The following is a 6,559-nucleotide window of genomic DNA, read 5'->3' as shown; positions in this document are numbered from 1 at the left end:
AAAGCAACTAACAGGAGCTATAAAGCAAGGACTGTTTTTTTACTTATGCCCCCATCCTTTTTTACACGTTCAGGACCGAAGTCTGCCCTATGCAAAGAGAGATTGTTTCTAATGACCTACCATTTTACCTTGTCCAATCTTGTTGAAATTTCCAGATTTCTTTGGCTGTGATAAGTTTGGTACTAGGCCTGGCTGTGAGGAGAGAGGAGGGGGAAGAGGCAATGTTTTTAAGATGTGAGAAATAACCGGAAGTTATAATGGAGTTTAAAACTGAGGAGTCAGCTTGGAGTATTTCCTGGTTTCACATGCCCATTTAGAAGTAGTGATTATGAATAGTGTCTGCATGTGGTGATTGTTGTTATTACTGCTGCTGCTATTTAGGTTTTTGGAATCTACTAGTCGCTAAGAAGTCAAAATGCATTCTTTCAAACACTACAGCTATTCATGATTTTTGAGACTAGAGTACTGAGACACTGTATGTGGACCTATACTTGATAATGAATCAGAAACATCAGCTGGTACAAAATCTGAATCCTGCTAAGTCATATTTTCTTGTGCAGGGACCGGGACTTCCCTGCTGTGATAGAAGCCGGACGCGAGGGGATCGCCTTCAGACCTCAGGTTGGGGAGGACCGGGTTAGAGAGCTTCTGGAGGGGCTGGACGCGTTCAAGTCAGCGGGTCCGGATGCTCTCCACCCCAGGGTGCTTAGGGAGCTAGCTAGGGTTATTGCAGGGCCCCTGGCACGGCTCTACGAGCGATCGTGGTGCTTGGGCCAGGTGCCAGACGATTGGAAGGTAGCTAATGTGGTCCCCATCTTCAAGAAAGGGAAAAGGGAGGACCCGGGCAATTATAGGCCCGTCAGTCTTACCTCAATCCTGGGGAAACTCTTTGAGAAGATCATCAAGGAGCACATTTGTGATGGGCCGGCATCAGAAATGATGCTCAGGGGCAATCAGCATGGATTTATTAGGGGGAGATCATGTCAGACCAACCTGATTGCCTTTTATGATCAGGTCACAAAGGCCATGGACGCAGGTGTCGCGGTGGATGTAGTCTTTCTGGACTTCAGCAAGGCCTTTGACACCGTCTCTCACCCCATCCTAATTAATAAACTAGGCGACTGTGGCATAGATGCCTACACAGTCAGATGGATTGCAGATTGGCTGAAGGGTTGCACTCAGAGGGTGGTGGTGGATGGATCATACTCGACTTGGGGGGAGGTGGGTAGTGGAGTCCCCCAGGGCTCGGTCCTGGGGCCTGCGCTGTTCAATTTCTTCATCAGCGATCTTGATGTTGGGGTGGAAAGCAACCTGTTTAAATTCGCTGATGACACCAAAATTTGGGGGGAGGTGAGCACGCTAGCAGGGAGAGAGAGATTGCAGAAGGATCTGGATAGGTTACAGGGGTGGGCAAACAGGAACAGGATGTGTTTCAATACGGACAAGTGCAGGGTGCTGCACTTGGGTAGTAGGAACCAGCAGCACACTTATACGATGGGGAGCTCCCTACTTGAGAGCACGGAGGCGGAAAGGGATCTTGGTGTCATTATTGACTCCAAGATGAACATGGGCCGACAATGCGAGGTCATGGTTGGCAGGGCTAACCGGACCTTGTCGTGCATCCACAGGTGCATCTCGAGTAGAGCCAGGGAGGTGATCCTCCCCCTCTATGCGACGCTGGTCAGGCCGCAGCTGGAGTATTGTGTCCAGTTCTGTGCGCCCCATTTCAGGAGGGATGTGGACAACATGGAGAGGGTCCAGAGGAGGGCCACCCGCATGATCCGGGGACAACAGGGCAGACCCTACAGTGAGAGACTGCGGGACTTGAACCTATTCAGCCTCCACAAGAGAAGGCTGAGGGGGGACCTGGTGACCGTCTATAAACTCACTAGGGGGAACCAGAAGGGTTTGGGGGAGACGCTGTTTCCCCTAGCCCCCGCTGGCATAACAAGGAGTAATGGGCACAAGTTGATGGAGAGGAGGTACAGATTGGACATCCGAAAAAACTACTTCACAGTTAGGGCGGCTAGGAGCTGGAACCAACTTCCAAGGGAGGTGGTGCTGGCCCCTACCCTGGGGGTCTTTAAGAAGAGGCTGGATGCCTACCTGGCTGGACTCATTTGAGTCCCGTTTTTGTTTTTAGGGTTTTTTGTTGTTCTCCCGCCCTGGCGGGGGGTCGGGCTGGAAGATCTATTAGGTCCCTTCCGACCCTAAAACTATGAAACTATGAAACTATATTTCTTACAGGAAGCATATTATATCTGTGCTCCAGTCAGCATTTGCTTTCAACTTTGTAGGTGTTATTTAAGTTATTGTTGCATGAAAAGCTCGAATGCTATGGTTCCTGGCAACTTCAAAGACCATTTCTTTCCCTGTACAGTGTGGTAGTAATTATGATTAATGGAAGCGCTTGAGTTTACAACTCTTTAGTATAAGTAGGAAGTTGACTGACAGCAGGGCTTTTTCTATTTAAGTCCTCACCTCAACAGTGTAGCCATCACTATCATCTTTCTGACTGAACTTAGATCTGTTAACTGCTAAGACTAAATGTGAGGTATGTCCTTTTCTGTGGGGTAGATTTACTTGTGACATTCAGAGTTTGTTTTGATCAAGGCTGATCTGATTGGAGTGTGATATATATTTTGTTTTATAAATAAATGTAAGTCACCAACAGGATCAGATAAAAGCCTTTAATAAATACATTGTAGGAAATGAAAACTGCATTCACCAGAATAGGTGCCATTGGGATGCATTTCATCTCGGGGAATGTAAAGTCGGAGTACCGTACTTTATTTGAATGTAATTGAACAGTAAGGGTTTGGTTCACTGAAGTGCTTTAACACAATTCTGGCCTGAACTGATCTTAAATTGATCATTTTCACAGTCTTGCTACATTTACCTGACAGAAATTCAAATCTCCATCTATGTGGTCTGTGAATATACTCCAAACTCTCTTGAACAATAGTTTTCAAACTATTCCAGGGTATTTTTTTTTTCCTTTTAAGAACTCTAAGTGGGTCTCATATCTAAATTTCAGGTTACTGAAATTTACTCGTCTATTAAAAGGGGGAATGTCTGTCCTTAGAAAGATATGTAGAGAAGCAACTAAGCATTTGGTATTATGCCTATATTTCTGTTCCTCTGCTTTTACCAAAGACTTAGGTAATGCAGGTTTTGAACATTTGATGCCCTCCCTGCTAGAAATAGTGTCACAAACATTATATTATGCCATCCCCTGGAAACCAGCTGGGAAGAAGGAAGGGTTGTTACAAACACACCTATAACTTTTGGATCATAATAGCTAAGCAGGTGTTGGGCCTGTTACCAATTAATTAATCTGGTCAGCAGCTGATCGCCTATTTTAAGGTCACCACGTACTGTTGACTCTTGGTGTGCTCTTTCTCAGGAAGGTTTATTAAAGAGATTTACAAGGTAAGTTGGAACTGAGGAGAGTTGTCATTTACAAGAGTCCAAGGGCAGCTGGACTAATAAGCTTACCGAATCCACATCTGAATGTCATAAGCCTTTAGATGTGACAACTTGCATTCCTTGAACAACTTACTCTGTGGATATGTTTTATGAATCAGACATTCTTAATCTGATGTGAAATTCCTTCTTCAGACTTTACTTTAGTTGGGTTTTTTTTAGAAAAAAAGAAAAAATCCAGGGGTTTTTTCTTATAGATCCATGGAAAAAATATGTGGACCTGCTATATTACAAAACTGTGTAAATATCCAACAACACCTTGGGCTATCCTACTTTTCCGATCTGCAAATGAGTCGAGGTATTGTATCTGGTTATATCTTTTAGGGTTTTTTTAAAAACAGAAAAGCACTATAAGAATATATACTCATTCTTTTGTTATTGGTTGCCTTTTTATTTGCCTATTTGTTTTTTTACTATAAGCAATGACTATAGGATCTGGTTTGATTATTCTTCCACAACTTTTAAAGGATTAGTTTAGTATTTTGATTTTAACTTTAAAGCCCTCAAAATATTATTTATTAAAATGAATGAGCTAAAACATTTCTCACCAGTTATGTGAGATGTTAATTCTGTTAATTGAAATATGTTACTTTTTGGAGAATGTTACTCTTCGAACCACTTTCATTTTATAAGTCTCTGGTGGATAGCTTATCATAGAGACAAGAAGCAGTTGAAAGCTGACTATAATAGTTTATTCATTACACTTTCTTATGTATCTGTGTCTCTGTGGAGGCATGTTTAAACTTCCAGCAAAGAGTTACCAGACTAAATTCTCACAGTTTAGTAGGGGAGAAGCTGTGTCTTCCTTGTTTTTATTACAGCACCTAATACAATGGAGAGCAATCCTCATTTGGGCGTCTGAGCACTGCACGATAATATGTAGTCCTGGAATAAGAACTATCAGTTGCTAGCTGTCATGAAATTCCTACAGTAGCTCTTCCACTACTGTTTCTACTAGAAGTGGCATTACAAAAGGGAGGTTTTTGGCTTTTGTGGAATTTTCTCTTCCAGGCCTATGATATCCAGAACTGTACTCCTGCCAAGATAAGGAGCAGAAATTATGGCATAAGAGTAACAATAATGTAAGATTCAAGTTATGGTAGGTGACTTATTTAAACAATAAATGGCATTTTCTGTAATATCAGCTCCCCATTTCAGAATTTCTGTTGTAAATGCTTTATAGTAAGACAAGTAAGGTAACATCATATTTATATCGTGGAAAGCGAGTCTCCTTTAAGGGATAGCTATGTTTGTATGAAGAATAACTTCAGTAACTCTAGAGTACGACTTTCTGAATCTCAGTAATTTGGTTTGAAAGAGGCCAATGGGCAATAAGCATACTGTAAAATTCTTTGAAGACTAAGTAATTTTTTATAATTGTGGAATCCTGGTTTGGTGTATGATGCTTTTAACACCTGTTTCCCTCTCTTCTGGCTTGGTTTTCACTGGGTATAAGAATAGTTAAACCTACTGGTTAACTCCTGAAAATCCTCCTACTTCTGGATAAACAAAAGTACAAAGAAGAGAAGAAAACAAATCCTTAGCCCCCTCAGGCTTTACAACCTTATCTCCAGGGTCTTTGTGACCTGAAACTTTTTCCTGCCAGGTGCCTGTTAGCATTCTTTCATTCTTGTATTGCAGGGCTCCAAAGTCACCTCAAGCTGATACTATGAAGATACAGGGGAATCCTTGCCCCACCTGTATCATGTTCTCCAACCCTAATCCTTTAAGTTTTTGATGTAAGAATATTCACTGCACCCCCTGTCCACTTTTTTTCAATTAAAAGTTTGATGATAAGTGTTCATGTTGGTTTCTAAAAAATTTTGAGAATTAACAATGGTCTGTTCAAAAAAGTTGAGTAACCATTGTTTTTAAACCAGTGTTTCACAACATTTTTCAGGTCAGTGATCTGTTATTTGAGGTGAAAAACTTTTGTGATTGTCCATATGTTTCATTTTTTTACAGTAAATATAACAACTAGTCTACGTGATTTATTTGAGTATTTGTTTTGTAGTTTGAAGGGGAGGGGTGTGCAGGGAGTAGAGGAACAAGTTCTTTTCTGCTTTGTATTGTAATAAGATTTTTCACTGCTGTCAGACTCTTGGCTTCCAGGAACCCCTTGTAGGTGATGACCAACTGATTGAGAAGCACTACTCCAAATGTATATCTAGTCTGTGTTGAGATACTTCACCTTATTCTTCCTCTTCCCTCAGGCCTACTTCCTATTTTATACTTGCTTGCTTCCTATGTCACTGTCCCAGACTCTCCCCTGGCTTTTTCAGCACAGACCCCCAGGATTAGTCCTTTGGTTCCCTTTTTAACTTGGATACTCTCACATAAATTGCTGAGACTCTGCTCACTAGAAAACCTTTTCTTCTCTATGGGTATCTCTTTTTCAGAGAGACCCACAAGTGGTTTCACTTGTTTCCAAGGCATTGTCAAAACTACTTCTGCACTCTTTGCTTTAAGATTTCATAGATTTCATAGACATCAGAGCTGGAAGGGACCTCGGAAGATCATTGAGTCCAGCCCCCCGCCCAAAGGGCAGGAAGTCAGCTGGGGTCATAGGATCCCATCAAGATAAGCATCCAGTTTCATCTTGAAGGTGTTCAATGAAGGCGCTTGAACCACCTCCGGTGGCAGGCTGTTCCAGACCTTGGGGGCTCGGACAGTAAAGAAGTTCTTCCTTATGTACAGCTTGAAACGATCTTGAAGTAGTTTGTGACCATTCGACCTCGTCATCCCTTGGGGCGCTCTGGTGAACAAACGTTCCCCCAGATGCTGGTGGTCACCCCTGATAAACTTGTAGGTGGCCATCAGATCACCCCTGAGCCTGCGCTTTTTCAGGCTAAAGAGCCCCAGGGCTCTCAGCCTGTCATCGTAGGGTCTGCTTCCCTGACCTCTGATCATGCGCATGGCTCTTCTCTGGACTCTCTCAAGCTTCTCCACATCCTTTTTGAATTGTGGAGCCCAAAACTGGACACAGTACTCCAGCTGCGGCCTCACTAAGGCCGAGTACAGGGGGAGAATGAAGTCCCGGGATTTGCTTGAGAAGCATCTATGGATGAAAGCC

The 6,559-nt window shown here is 42.7% G+C and overlaps 1 long non-coding RNA gene across 1 annotated transcript in view; it reads right to left on the bottom strand.

The window, feature by feature from the left end:
- Positions 1–4,159: 4,159 nt before the first annotated feature.
- Positions 4,160–6,559, bottom strand: part of LOC112551400 — an 8,683-nt gene continuing 6,283 nt past the window's right edge. Inside the window, exon 2 of the long non-coding RNA XR_003095704.1 lies at positions 4,160–4,522. This is a non-coding gene — a long non-coding RNA (uncharacterized LOC112551400). The remainder of the gene's footprint in view (positions 4,523–6,559) is intronic.

Source organism: Alligator sinensis, unplaced genomic scaffold, assembly GCF_000455745.1.
Source record: "Alligator sinensis unplaced genomic scaffold, ASM45574v1 scaffold417_2, whole genome shotgun sequence".
NCBI lineage: Eukaryota > Metazoa > Chordata > Crocodylia > Alligatoridae > Alligator > Alligator sinensis.
The sequence above is the reverse complement of the archived record's forward strand: the minus strand, read 5'-3'. Positions and strand labels throughout refer to the sequence as shown.